Source organism: Cimex lectularius, unplaced genomic scaffold (assembly GCF_000648675.2).
Source record: "Cimex lectularius strain Harlan isolate CLEC.00 unplaced genomic scaffold, Clec_2.1 scaffold24, whole genome shotgun sequence".
NCBI lineage: Eukaryota > Metazoa > Arthropoda > Insecta > Hemiptera > Cimicidae > Cimex > Cimex lectularius.
The window spans coordinates 2,710,493-2,725,766 of NW_019392666.1; the positions used below are offsets into that span (position 1 = coordinate 2,710,493).

Below are 15,274 nucleotides of genomic sequence, written 5' to 3' on the forward strand. Positions count from 1 at the left end.
AATACATAAAATATTCAATATTCTCGAGGTCTGACACGAGGGAGGATGGAGAGAGCTTATTTCCAATGTTAGCAACATCGTTGAATAACTTAGGTAAAGCACGTCGTTCGAATAACTGTAAACAGAAACCATTTTTCACTTTGCTATATTTAATCAAGCATTCAAGGATTTTGCTTTAGCGTATCCAGAAATGTTCGCCTCCCACACGTTTCTTGCATTATTAAGATATTGCTGTCTGTTTATGGTCATACACTTTCAATCGTCGGCATAAACTCATACTTATTCCAAACCCACAATGTCCATGTGCATTCCATCGTTCCGACTTTTTGCCATTTCACACAAATGGCAATGATACACGTTGGCTCTAAAAGCAATACCATAAACCTTCCAACTCGTCCGTTTATGTAATTTATCTGTACACATAGATTTAATAGACTTACAAAAGAGTTATTACATCACATCTTTGTTTAACGTAAACATTTAAAAAAATTACATGTAAACAGTGTTTAAATATCGTCTTTTTGTAGTTTGAAGAAGATTTTGACACAATTGTTATTTAACGTTTTAAATTTCGTAAACATGCGGGGCAACGAAAAAACGGCTCAACGAAACTTTTGAATTAACGTAATCAAACCTGTAAAAAACTATTATGGAAGCATAAATCTGCATGAAATGAATGAAAGTTAAGAAATTACAAAAGAATGAATCAGTTGCAGAAAGGGAAGGAAAGAGAGAGAGAGAGAGAGAGAGAGAGAGTGAGAGAGAGGGAGGGAGTGAGTGAGGGAGAGGAAGTATTGGATAAATAGATAGATAGATAGGTAAATGTAGATAGACTGAGATAGATAGATAGGATAGAGAGGATGATGAAAAGAGGGAAGGAAGAGTGTGTGTATGTGTGTGTCTGTGTGTGTGTGAGAGAGAGAGAGAGAGAGAGAGAGAGAGAGAGAGAGAGAGAGAGAGAGAGAGAGAGAGAGAGAGAGAGAGAGAGAGAATGAGAGAGAGAGAAAGAGAGATATAACGTGAGGGAGAAAGAAAGATAGAGAGAGAGAGAGAACTCGAGGGAAAGAGCGTGAGACACAGAAAGAGCTAGAGAGAGAGTGAGAGAGAGAGAGAGAGAGAGAGAGAGAGAGAGAGAACTCGAGGGAAAGAGCGTGAGACACAGAAAGAGCTAGAGAGAGAGAGAGAGAGAGAGATAGAGAGAAGAAGAGAGAGAGGAGAGAGAGAAGAGGGAGGAGAGAGAGAGAGGAAGAGAGAAAGAGAGAGAAAATGAGATAAAGAGAGTAAGAGAGAGTGAATAAGAGGGGGGAGATGAAGAGAGACGTCAAAGCTAAAAGAAAGAAGAACTGGATAAATATGTAGATAGACAGGTAAATATATAGATAGAACGAGATAAATAGATAGATAGAGAGGGAGAGACAGAGTGAGAGAGAAATCGTGAGAAATAGAGAGGGTGTGAGAGAATGTGCCAGAAACATTTTCCGTTCATATCAGTATTAAATGGGCCTGTTACCAATTGTATAAAAGTTAAATCAACCCTTTTCTTGCATTTTTTCCCGTCGACTATATTACGACCCTCTTCTCTATTGGTCAACAAGTTAGAATTTTTATCTTTAGCAATCTTTTATTAAATAGAAACGGATGATGAATAAATGCAGACCGATCATAAAAAAAATCATCAAACGATTATTCTTAAAATATTCTGCGACCAATTATTTACTTTTGCATGGTCTTTCGAATATTTTAAACATAACGCCGATTTCATACCCGTGTTTCGTTGCGATAGTCCATCATGAAAAGCGTGCATGGCAGATGTGCACATTACATAATGGCTAAATGCGATGACGATGGTAACAGTTCAAACTCCATTGCTCGGTAAAGGTTACGAAATCTTTTATGATAATATGTAGTCTGTAATCTTAGTCACGATGCTTTTAAAAGTTATTACATATAAAATTCACAAGAACATATTTTCAGTCTCTGTTAATATGTGGCAGATTAAATAAAGTTAAGAACATCGTCTTACTGTTCACAAGGTCGACCATCCCTGGATCATGCAGGAAAATATCGTCCTTAGTTCTAAACGTTTTTAATGAAAACCAACGACAAGCACTTGCAGTATAGGTCGAAGGCCATAGCATAAACAAGGCCGTCAAAAAGAACACGGTTTTATGGTTGGGACCGGTGTAGCCGAGTCGGAGTAACGACGAGTTGTTTATAACGACCCGTGTTAACAGGGAGATGCTTCAATAACAAGGTTGCTTCCAGAGTCCGTTTTGAACGCTTTGCATAACATTACTGTAATATCGGGCAAGGTTCCTGACCCCCGTCCAGCACGGAACACAATCTGAAAAAAAAACACGGAGAACAAACATACCTTCGGAAACGGTAGCCAAGATAAACAACAATTTGAGACAATAAACAATATTTAATTTAGCTTATTTTATGTTCGCTATTTTCCTTGTTCTAATTGTGGCTCTCTATTGGGTTTTATTGAACATAACAAAGAACACACAAATAGCTGTCTCTTTTTTCCCCCTATTTACAAACGTGTGAACGACGACAAAAAGCTAACGTATTAATCGTCATGTTAAGTTTCGTCAAATAAAGCAAATGCCCAAAATGATAAATTGAGTCAGCAAAAAAATTTTACTTGACATTGAATAGGTTCAACATAGTAGTTAACCATAAAAACAACGTTGTAGACATCGACATCGTTAATAGTAAAAACGACAATACTTATATTAAAAAGCAAAAGATGAGTGTACGCCATCGCAATGTCAAAACCACAAACAAACAACCAAAAATTTACGACCAGTTCTGCTCATCCACTCGCAGACGAACAAGACAAACCAACACAACTAGAACAACTTTTTTTGCTGACTCAATTTATCATTTTGGGAATTTGCTTTATTTGACGAAACTTAAGGTATCCAATGATGCTGCCTGTTTAAATAATACTGACGCCATTATCACTTAAAAGTCACTTCGTAGGAGATCTAGTGGCCACAGTCTCTTCAATCAGCGGGAGAGTTGGAGGGATAAAATCGAATGTAATACATATCTTAGTTCTACCAAAATTGATGTCAAAGATTCCAAAAATTGTAAATACATAATTAACTAGACAATACTTATATTAACAAGCAAAAGATGAGTGTAGGCAATCGCAATGTCACCACCTCAAATTTCCTATAAGAAAACAACTTTTTTTGCTGACCTAGTTTACCGTTTTGGGCATTTGCTTTAGTTGACAAAATTTAAGATATCCAATGATGCTAAAATTCTGCCTGTTTAAATAATATTGGAGTTACTATCACTTAACTGTCCTTCGTAGGAGATCTTGTGACCACAGTCTCTTGAATCATAGAAGAGGGTTAGAGGGAAAAATGAAATTTAATAGTTAGTTCTACCAAAATGGATGTCAAAAATGTCAAAACTTACAGCATTATATATACGACGTAGTGTATACTTAAATACATACTCCACTAGCAAGCAATCAAGCAATCAAAATATATATTTATTTATACATCGTGGTAAAATTGGATAAGGAAGTGTTGCTTAGAGGTTGTATCTTTTTTGAAATTTCATTGGAAGAAAAATATTTACTTAAACAGTTCAGTCAATTTAAACTTTTCTTGCCCATCGCTGTCTAAGGGCAACACCAAATTTATCAAATTTGAAAAAGCTTAGCTAATGCCATGCGTTTGGGGCGGTCGCAGTGTTGTTCCTGCTCTGTTTCTGCCCGTGTATTGGCAAAACTGATTTTTTTGGCGCCAATTTAAAATCTCCAACTTGGAATCGTCTAATCTCCCCCATGGCTTTTTACCCTACCACTTCACTTTGTATGATTTTTATATTTTCCAGACATAAAATGTTTCATAGCCAGTTTATAATTTAACCATTTCTTGCCCCAAGTTGCACAGAGCTTAGCAATTTTGTTTAAGGTTAGGAGGAAATCCCGTCTGTTTAAGGCGGTCGCAGTGTTATTCGTGCTATTTTTCTGTCGTGTATTGGCTAAACTGATTTGTTTGAGGCCAATCTAACCTCGTTCACTAAATTCATAGGATTTCCTGTTAACTTTTTAACAAAATTACCAAATTTCGTCTAACTCTATGATTTTATTGGGTCACATAAATCATTTGGAAAACAGGAGGCAACGAACTCAGCACTTGTCACACTTGCTAACTTTGTAATTTAGTTAAAATTGTTGATATTGTCTAGTCATTTACAAGTGCTTTAGTATATAATGAAATTTGTGTGTATATTTATTTTTACTTTTAGAAATCAACTAAGGTTGAAGCCGAAACGTGGCCTACACCCAAAAACTGCAAGGATAATTAGATCAAGATGATGGGAAACAACCAAACAGGAAGGGTCACATGAAAATTAGGTGGGTCTACTTCTAACATTAATAATCTTAAACCCTTTTTGTTCGTTTACTAGATAATGCAGTTAAGGAAATGAAAATGATCAAGAATCCTCGAAGCATATGGAATAGGTAAAACATAGATGGTCTCATGTTGCGTGTTAAGATGGAATATCTTTAGTGAAATTACATATCTACGAAACTTTACATTTCCTTGATTTTTATAGTAAACATGAAATCTGCTTTCCTTGGTGTATGCTGAACAGGTTACATTTTTAAATATTGTACTCATGGTGGTATTCGGGTCTCACTCAGAGTTTCACTAAGTCAGAACATGCGGGGTTTTCTAAAAAAGAAAAAAAAATTAATGTTTTGAAATGCCTTTTCTCTTGGGTTTCTTCGGACCCATTCCGTCGTTAGACTGAAGATTATGACTCCGTTGGACGGGCAACGGCCTATTATAAGATTAACTCACAAAATCGCTTCACTTTCAGATTCCAGCCGGTTTATTATCGTCGCACATTTCCGAGCGAACACGTGAGCCAATTCGGTTTAAAAGTGGAAAAATCACCTTCACTCCGGGTCTATTTGGATATCGGTCAGTATGACGAGACTGCGGTTTCCAAAATAGCGTCAATCAATGCAGCCGGCAGCCCGTTAGACTACGAAAGCGAGAGGAGCGACGCGTGCCTGCATTTGACACGGACCAACGGATCAACGGGAGCCCACCCATGCCAGACCGTTACCACTGCTGATAAACATAATGGACAAATGAACTTCCCAACTTGTCCGTGTTTGTATTAAAAATAAATTGTATAAAAAAATGTATTAAAAATAATTATTAGGATTAGCTGTAATATTTTGATAATTTTGTATTTAAGCACATGTTTGTCACGATGTCACGCAGATCCCCCTAATTTCGCTTTATGACATGTGATCTACTTGTTTAGCATAGTTTTATGCTGTTTCTACGCTATCGAAATTATTAAAAAGGGTGACGAATTTGTTTTCACACATTATTTGATCACATTGGGGTACCTTTTAAATTCAAATCTACCTGTATTATTATTTATTACAACGGAATAATGAACTATGCACTATGTAAAACAAGGAACCAATCAGGTTTAATATTATTTTAATACGATCATCAACAATAATTATAACTACGTACTTAGAATTTATTAAATATAGGAAACTACTCATTGTTGTTATATAAAGTATAGTAAAGTCATGCGAAAAAATTTTTTTTTGTAAAATCAGCGTCACGAGCAGGATTCGAACCCACGACCTTCGGCTAAATACGCCTCTGCTCTAACCACTTGAGCTATCCACTTCGATCCACTCAAGTGGTTAGAGCAGCGGCGTATTTAGCCGAAGGCCGTGGGTTCGAACCCCGCTCTTGACGCTGACTTTTTCATCTCAACCAATACCTTACATAAAGATTGGTGTTAATTGAAAAAAGTTAACTGGTCAATCGGACCACGAACTCTTATAGATTTTGTAAAATTTTGATATTCATTCATTAAGCTATTGTCAATGTGAAGAGGACAAACAAAGTACCTTGACATTTTGTGTTGACACTTAGAAATTTAATAACAAATTTTAATCTAGAATAGAAAAGATTATTTGGAAACAGGTGCCACAACAGTTCTGATAAATCTGATAAATACAATTTTGATAATTGGAGGGGGGTCGGTGGACGCAACGGTTTAGGCGTTGACACGGCGCTCATCACTGTAAGGTAAAGGTCCCGGGTTCGAATCCAGCGGCCCTGCTGGAACACGACATACTTACATATGGGCTTTTTTTCAATAAACGGCACCCTGAGGGCTTATATGACCTCTGCTGTTGCGAATCCTTGTAAAAAAAAAATTCTCATAATTCTAATTTTTCACGTTTGGTGATATCAGTAAGACATAAAGTAGTAATAATGCTATGGAAGATTTCATAGCTACTTGATCATATGTGAACAAATTATATCTATTTCCCACACAGAATATAATTAGATACATTTAAATAATTTTAAGGCAATCTAGATTAACTTAAGTTTAACAAGTCCATGTGACATAGAAAAGTGAAGATGTTCAGGATTTAATTGTGGATTTTGCAAATACAATAAAGTAATCTTACACATCCGGAATGAGGCTTTTATTAAGTTTTCTCTTAGAAAACTTAATCCGGTTTATTCTCACTAAGTTAGATATTCATCTGCATTTTTTCTTTTTGTAGCATACCCAGACCGAAAAACATTAAAATGTAAGATTTGTGGAATGCGTTACTGGGAAGGTTCACGACCGCAGGTAGATTTTTATCTCTTTTGTAATTCCAAAACGCGAAATGGGGCAGATTAGAGCGATAATCTTCGATGCGAGCCTGGAAGAAAGCGAATTTACTTTCCTTCTCTTCCCCCGCCGGTTCACTTCTTGTCTCCTCCGGGCTGGCCAATTAAATCTGAATAAATGGGTCATAGAGATGAGAAAGGATTAGTGAGAACAACTGACGGATTAGGGGTCCCGGTTGAAAATGGAAGTGCGAGATGAGATGATTTGAAGAGGTCGCTGACTTTCTCCATCCGGACAGCCGGCCTCCTTTGATCAACGCGATGGTTTATTGACTTCGCAAACCCAATGAGGTTTCCCTTTCTCGCTCCTTCATCAATTTACGACTTATTCCACGAAATTCGTGGAAAAGGTTTGAGACGAATGATAGGAAGAAAGAACAAGCGAAACTGGGTTGAACGACAGGTGCGAAGGACGTTTGTCTAACAAAAGTGAATTGGAAATACTTAATGGCCACTTTCACGACTCCAACCTGTTAGTTTTCAATGAAAAGGTCAAGATTCTATCGAGAATAAAAAATCGTGGCGGTAAAACTATTCATTTTTAGACCGGTCTTGTTGCAATAACATACATACCGCCATGAGATCGGCCGGTTTGAACCCCTTTAAGCATTCAAGGGCAGTTTCTTTGAAGAAACATTTTTCTCCTTTTATTGCCCTTTCATAAATAATTGAGTCGTTGTCACGAGGTATTCGCATTTTTATTACTTCGCAAAAGCTTCCTATCCTAAATGCAACAAGATACAAAGAGAATGGTAATTAAAGCTTTAGAAAATAATTTTAGTTATTCTTATAAATTGCAATACCAAAAGCACTCGCTTTGAAAAAACTTCCATTTAGAATGAAGTTAAAACATCCATAAAAAGTTCTTGTATACAAATAATTCCAAATTTCAATAATAGAGCTTTGAAAAAAGTGACCATCAAGCACATTTTATCTATCTGGTTTGCCTATTAAATTATCACTCGCACGTGTTTACTTTAAGTTTAGGTACAGATTTCACAGCACAAAATGTGCAAAATTTATTTTTCTTTAATATTATCCATTATAAGAGGTCAAAAAAGAAGCAGAAATCTTGCAGAGCTTACACCTTCGGCTGGCTAGTTCACATCTTGAATACCTTACTGTGGCATACCAGAGCGGAACCGACAGTTCATATTTATTAGTCCTCATCTACTATGTTTGAGACGGTGTGATGAGGTTAAGGGTTGTTCATTATTAAACTTAATATTTTTTTTATGTGATAAAATACTGAAGGCTGGAAGAGCGTATCTAATAAGCGAAGATTGGTCGTACCAGAAATCATCCAGAGATGTCGGTTAACTTCCAGCTGCGAATTTCACTTTTCAACAACACTGAACAAATCGCAGGCTTAAACGAGAAACTATTTTCTCTCTATAGATTTTATTTTGTGAGATTTCCTCCTATGTTCCGCATATAACCTATTGTTCGATAGTTACCTATCATCTCGTCTGCATTTCCTCGTTGATTTTTGTTTATTCAGACGCTTTTCGGCATATCGCCATCACTGCTTGGGTGATTTCTGTAGAGAATGAAGATGATGAAACATAACAAAAATCAGCGAGGATAGGCAGAGCAAGATGTCTCTACAATACATTTTATTTGCCAAAGAAATAAATGTTTTGCTTACAAACGTCAATTTTACGTACACCATTTTAAAGTGTGTTTATTTAGTTTTCATTAATTGATGGCATAGCTTGAATTTTTTTTAAAATTTGTCTATTGCAGAAATCATCGTTTTATTATATATAAAAGTATATTTAGAAAAGAAAACAAAATATTACATTTTTTTTTACAAAATAACACAATAATACTTGTAATGGCATGATTTAGTCGTCTGCCAGTTGACCCTTACATATTTACATTCAAATAAAACTTAAATTAACATACAAATTATAAACAACATAAAATTATCTCTGCAATTCAGCGCATCTATAATATATCTATACAAACTAAACCAATCTTTCCCATTTAAAAATTCTATATACTCACGGAATATCAAACGACATCTGTGGAACCAAAATAACCTAACGTTCTCCAAAGTTGGACAAACTTCCAAAAAATGAAACAAATCTTCCACCGTTTTTAGTTTATATATGCTTGGTCTCTTTCCTCCAGCCAAGGCTTAAAATTTAAATATAATAATTGACCTCTCGCGCGAAAAACAACCTTGATCAAATTCCAGTTGTATTCCTTATACAAGTAATTGTTGTCTTCAAGATCGAAGTTCAATTTCTTGTATATTAAATGGTACGTAGAACATTGTACTTGTCTTAAACATTCTTCTTTATGATGAGTTTCTACTCCCTGCAATAATTGTACTGCCCAAATTTTGAAATCTTTCGCATCTGTAAAATTTATATGAGAGCTACAGTTCAGTCCGGAAGACAACACTTCCAATTCTTTAAACCAAAAAATGTTTTTTTTTATTATCTCCTGAGCAAGGAGGTAGGGCAAACGATCTTGTTTCAGACCCAAAACCCGCTGTATATAATTTAAATGACTCCTCAACGTATACACAAACAAAGGTCTGAAGCCTAATTCCAAATAAAGAAAATAACTTGGTGTATAATAGGGAGCGCCAAACAACTTCTTAATAAAAAAACAAAGAAGTTTTTCTACCACTTCATACTGATGGTAGCCCCATACTTGTGACGCATAAGACATCACAGCCCTAGAGACGGAATTAAAAACTTAAAATTTACTTTTTAGAGGAACATCTCCTCTATTGAGAATACCGTTCCAGGTTATATTCAATCATTAGCAACCCTAAGTTTATTGGCCAAATGTATATTTAAGGAAAGTAGAGGAGTCAAGTTACACCTAAATATTTGTACTCTTTTACTACCTCTATTCTTTCATTTTCTAAAAACCATCGTTCATTCTTTGATGGCCTACCGCCATTTCTAAACACCATAATGTTAGTTTTATTCAAATTTACTGACAAATTCCACATTCGGCAGTATTCTCCCAACCTGTTTAACATCTTTTGAAGTTGAACCGGTTCAGTACTCATCAAAACCACATCATCTGCATACATTAAAAAGTTTACATTTGATGCTCCGACAAACAGACCACCACCCAAAAACTCGGGTAAATCGTTAATAAACAGCGAGAACAGAAGAGGGGAAAGCAGACAGCCCTGCCTTACACCTACTCTGGTTTCAAAGGTACNTATATATATTCTAAATCATTAATGTTGGTAATGTTGAAAATAGTATTTTTTCTTTTAAGAAGAAATTCCTAAGGGCGGTTTCAAAAATTTCATGAAACTAACTTAGCAGCAAAGAACCTGGTAGTGCGACGATGATGGACAACAAACAGATCTGAATTGGGTTGCCTTCCTCTTTAACTACTCGAAGACGAAAAACACAGCTCGGAACAAGGGCTGTTATGGTTTCTGAGCTTAACATAGAAAAAACATGTTTGTTACATAAATTAACCAATTTAGTTGCTCACTCGATATGAAGCCTGCCATTCGCTCCTGTTATACAACTAAAATTAATATTTTTTCCTAAATTTTGTTAATGAGCGATGAAAAGGAGGAATTTACCAGATACTGTGACCGGTAATTTGACGAAAAATCTTAAAATATTGCATAACCTTTCGAACCTACACACCCTTTAAAAATGATGGCTACAGTATGGCAAAGTATGTTGGGTTTAACCCACTATTCTTTGTTTACTTGCCAGACAAACAATACTATATAGAAGGTTTTGCATACTTTTTTATAACAAACTAAAGAAGCTAACAACTGTTCTGATTATCCGAAATAAGTTAGTCTGGAAAATGGTTGGTTTCGTAAAAATGATCGCACAATGTTTGAAAACTGAAATCTGAAATGTAAACATTCAATAATTAACATTTTCATATTAATTTCATCACTGCAACTACATCCATCTATACTGCAGATTGTTGTACAATTTCAAATATCTCGTTACCAAAATCCGCCTAACAAACGAACAAAATCGCTAAGACCCCTAATAGTTCGATCACATTTTCCCCTTGAAATGGACAGGTTTATTTATTAATCCCTGATTAAATTCGGACTTATTTCTGTGGCTTAAATGGAGCAGGCGCTTCTGCCCATATAAAAAAATCAGACCAGACAAAAATAGTTTTGGTTAAAATTACAGCAGCACCATAGCACATTAAGAAATATCCATCATATTTCGTGGTCGTTTAAATTTAATTTAATTAAAATTAATTAAAAAGAAAGAGGTTGCTTTTTTTTTTAAGTATCATTGATCAGCGTGAAGTTATACAGCCGGTATATAATCCAGTAATTGCAGATGAAATGTAAGTGAAGAATTCAATCTCCTCTCAAGTTTATTTATAGTAGCTTAGATATTAATCTACTGTATTTGTAAAATTAACTAAACCATAATGTATAATCTTTGGAGCAATAAAATTTAAATCATGTCAATTTTGTAGTAAAATATCAGGGTTCAACGCAACCAAACACAATTTTCCCGAGAAGGCAGAATCCCGAATATTTTTACGAAAACTGTGTTTTGATTGATTTTTTTCTTTCGAATATAATAAATACATAGTAAGATAAAAAATATACTGAGTGGATTTTGGCTTCATGTAAGAATATGAGATAAATACTTTTTAAAAGGATAGTTCCTACTCACAGTAAGTTGTTTTGCAACGATCCGGATTTCGAGCCTTTTAGCTCATCATCAGGTTGAAGGACTTCTACAACCACGTCTCTCGACATGAATTGCCAAAGTGAACCGCTGATACCTCCGCCAACGCGACGTTCCAATTATCAGCTGATTTTTTTAATGACGCTCAATTTGAACGTGCGAAACGCGGAAATTATAACACAAATAAATATTAGAATAATAAATACTTAATATTACTATAAATTACTATAAAAATAATAACAATTAAAATAATTAGATTAATTATTTGGATGTTTGATATTATTTATGTACATATTTAAAATGGGAGGTAGATCAAAATCTGTTATATTATTAATGCATTTATCACCATGTTCAATTTTACATTTTTTAATTTCAAATTTCTCAAACCAATCTAGTTCTTTCCCTTTGTTGAAACTATGTAACACTCTTGTATTTAAATTTGAATTGAAATTATGTTTTGTTTCTTTTAGATGGTCCTTAAATTCCGAAAATTTGCTCGATTTAGGCAAGTGTTCTTTTACTCTTGTTTTTATTTCTCTACCGCTTTGTCCTATATATTTAATATCACAATCATTGCAATTGAGTTGGTAAACCCCACTTTTTGCCAAGTCTACTTTGTCTTTAGGTTTTGATAGGATGTTTTTAAGGGAACCCGTACTTCTAAAAGCTATTCTAAAACCTTCTTGTTTAAAAATTTTACTAACTTTTTGCGATAATTCACCAATGTATGGCAAACAAGTATTGAACACCACACTCACTCCATCATTTATCATTTCTATGAGATAAATATTTTATAAGAGTAAAAATATTAATATATGTTTTTCTAATACGTTAACTGTGAATGATGATTTATGTTTTTTAGATAGAAATATCCAGGATTTGAGCTATAGAAAGCCTAGAGCTTTCTGGTAAACATGGCTGGAGAAATCTGTCTCTTTCCTTCGTCTCAAATGGAGAGAAACTCTTTTATCGGATTTATACACTCGCCATTGTTTCCGTTTGCCTATTTTGCAAGTGACGATTGGTTCGGTTTGTCTCAGTCTTTTCGCTTCGGCTTTCTAACCGGAGTCCTTTGTCGTCTTTGTCTTTCTGAGCAGAACTTTCTTAAGATTCCCTTTATGAACCCTATTTATGGGGTTCTGCAGAAAGACTGTCCTTTATTAAGAGAGTGTAAATAATCCATGTTATGAGGTATAAACAATTGGGTTTATGCTCAGGGATAAATACCAGTTGAGGTTAATATCTCGAAGGCCCTTAAAGGGTCGGTATGAAATAAAAAAACAATAATAAAAAAAGGGCCGCGCCCGCTCCCCTCTCATTATCGTTTAATTTAAAACCCTCACCACCACTCTAGATTTATACCCCAATGGACGACCTTTTATAAACAGGGGGGCCGAGTAGAGTGAATTTGTAACTATTTCTTAACGGAGGCGCCCGCCGTAATTAGGTCTGGGGGAAAAAACAGGGCTGGTAATTAATAAAAGCTAGACCGTGTGCCCAGTAGCAGCTTACAGAGCTCTTCGATGTTGATATTTATCGCTCTGGACAAAAAAATAAATGTTTACCCTTAAAAAGCAGTGTTTTGTCTTGAAGGACTCTTGCATCAGTTTATCGGGGAGAGTATTAAACATAAATAATCATCTTAATTGTACCAGGTCGGTCTGCTAGCATGTTCGACAAAACTTCGATTGTGAAACGGCTCGAAAAAATAAACTAGGCTGGTTCGGAGCAAAATTCTCGTGAACGGTATCAAAATACAGAAACATTTCAAATAATTTAAACGCTCAAGCTGGTCACCCTGACACTACCCTCAATCACGACACTAGTTAAAAGCAACTGCGTGGAATTTGCCCATCATTTAACTTACATTCTTTATTTATAACTTTGTGTCTATCGAGCATTTTGTTCCACCTGCCCTACTGTTTTGATATGTCGTTTCGCCATGTCGTCATCATGTTGGGTCTCGGTACAGACCAAATTACAGGTTCATCGACGCAGACCACAAGGAGAAATTTAACAATTCTTTGTTAAACATATATGTCAAAATTAACATAGAAAATAGTGAAACCGGCTAAGTGAAAAATAAGTTGTTGATTGATTTCAATTTATTTAAGATGACGGGGTAAACACACTTTTTATTCTCTTGGCATATCTCTCATTTTAAGTTAGATCTTTGCCCAAATTGTTGAGTTTAGTCATTTTCTCGTCTCGTTGTTTGTTAATCAACAAATATTTTATGCTTTGCCTTATGTTTTTCAATGGTTCACAAGCCATCTCTGTTTCCTCTGACCTTTGCTACTGTCTGCTAATCTATCTGTACATCTTTCACTCGCTCTCTCTCTCTTTTACGCTATTTCTTTTTTTCTCTTTCTCTCTGTCTCTGCCCCACTCTCCCTATCTATCTAGCTCTCTATATCTATTTATTTAGTTCTCACTGATATATTTTTGTTTTTACTTTCTATCATTTCCTATTTTTCTTTCTCTCGCTCTCTCACTCTTCGCTTGTTATCTTTCGTCCAGTCTCTTCTTCCAGTCGTGTCGCAGTCTCTTTCTTATTCTTTTTCCTCTCTTCTCTAGTATCGGTCTTTATATATTTCATTCATTCTGTTTTTTCTTGTTTTTTCTCTCTCCCTAACTCTCGCTGTTCTGATACACCGTCATCACTTACTCATTCTCTCTCTCTCTCTCTCTCTCTCTCTCTTCCTCTCTCTCTTTCTCTCTCTCTTTCTCTCTAGCTATCCTCTACTCCCTCATTACTTACTCATTATTTGACTGTTTTAAATATTTCTCTTATTACCTTTCTGTTATATTTTTTCCTTATCTGTCTTATTCTGTCTGTCTCTGTCTTTATTTTTCTCTCCCTTTCTCTCTTTCTATCTCTCTCACAATCATCTACTCCGTCATCACTTACTCATTCTTTGTATTTTCTAAATATTTCTCATATTATCTTTCTATCACATTTTCTCATTTTCTGTCTGTGTCTGTCTCTAGTTCTCTCTCTCTCACTCTCACTCTCTCTCTCTCTCTCTCTCTCTCTCTCTCTCTCTCTCTCTCTCTTACTATCCTCTACTCCGTCATCACTTACTCATTTTTTGCATTTTTTAAATATTTCTCATATTATCTTTTTGTCACTTTTTCTAATTTTCTCACTCATACTGTCTGTGTCTGTCTCTAGTTCTCTCTCTCCCTCCCTCTCTCTTTCTCTCCATCTCTCTCTTTCTTGCTATCCTTTACTCCGACATCACATTATTTCCTTCTCTGTTTTAATCTGTTTATTCTGTCTGTCTCTACTTCTCTCTCTCTCTCTCTCTCTCACTCTCTCTCTCTCTCTCTCTTCCCTTCCCTCTCCCCATTCTCTCTCTTTCCCCCTCTCCCTCTCTCTCGCTATTCTTTACTCCTTTATCACATCCATTATTTGTATTTTTTAAATATTTCTCTTATTACCTTTTAACACATTTTCTCCTTATATTTCTTATTCTGTCTGTCTTTGTGTGTGTCTCTCTCGCGCTCTCTCTATTTCTCTCTCTCTCTCTATTTCTCTCTCCCCTCTCTCTCTCTCCCTGTCTCTCTCTGTCTGTCTCTCTCTCTCTCTCTCTCTCTCTCTCTCGTTCTTTGTGTGTGTGTGTGTGTGTCTGCGTGTAACTGTCAGTGTTTTTAGTCAATAATTTCCAAATATTTTAATTGGCTGAAAAATAGAACGCAAACAATTTTAACGTGAATTGTTTCAAGAACGAGTTTTATAAAAAAGATAACCAACCCCTGCTTTTCCCTTCGATAACTTTTTCCTTAGTATTCTTCTCGCTTTCTTTTCTTTTTGGAATTATTTACGATTAATTTAATCTACTTAAATCGAAAATTCCCGCCGTCTTTAAAACCGACAATTGGTTTTAAAAGGGGATC

General features: G+C 35.4%; 1 protein-coding gene across 1 annotated transcript in view; it reads right to left on the reverse strand.

The window, feature by feature from the left end:
• LOC106674422 (rho GTPase-activating protein 20-like) overlaps positions 1-15,274 on the reverse strand; it is a 424,732-nt gene that overhangs the window by 273,963 nt on the left and 135,495 nt on the right. The window lies entirely within an intron of this gene.